This window comes from Gekko japonicus, unplaced genomic scaffold (assembly GCF_001447785.1).
Source record: "Gekko japonicus isolate JY-2015 unplaced genomic scaffold, Gekko_japonicus_V1.1 scaffold5477, whole genome shotgun sequence".
NCBI classification, from domain to species: domain Eukaryota; kingdom Metazoa; phylum Chordata; class Lepidosauria; order Squamata; family Gekkonidae; genus Gekko; species Gekko japonicus.
This window is the reverse complement of record NW_015167220.1, coordinates 11,230-11,489: the sequence shown is the minus strand read 5'-3', so window position 1 is coordinate 11,489 and position 260 is coordinate 11,230. Positions and strand designations below refer to the sequence as shown.

General features: G+C 48.1%; 1 pseudogene; it reads right to left on the bottom strand.

The window, feature by feature from the left end:
* Positions 1-23: 23 nt before the first annotated feature.
* LOC107112099 overlaps positions 24-260 on the bottom strand; it is a 917-nt pseudogene continuing 680 nt past the window's right edge.

Below are 260 nucleotides of genomic sequence, written 5' to 3'. Positions count from 1 at the left end.
TAGTTTGGCTCTCAGAGAAATGATCAAAAATGCTGCTTAATGAGCCTCTTCATGGCTGCCTTCATCTCCCTGTTCCTGAGGCAGTAGATGTAGGGATTCAACATGGGGGTCATCATAGTATACATCACAGTCGCCATTGTATCCTGGAGGCCTGGGTTCGTGGGATTTGGCTTGAAATAGATCCAGCTTACAGCACCATAGAACAAGACCACCACAGAAATGTGGGATCCACATGTGGAGAAGGCCTTGCGCTTCCCAAC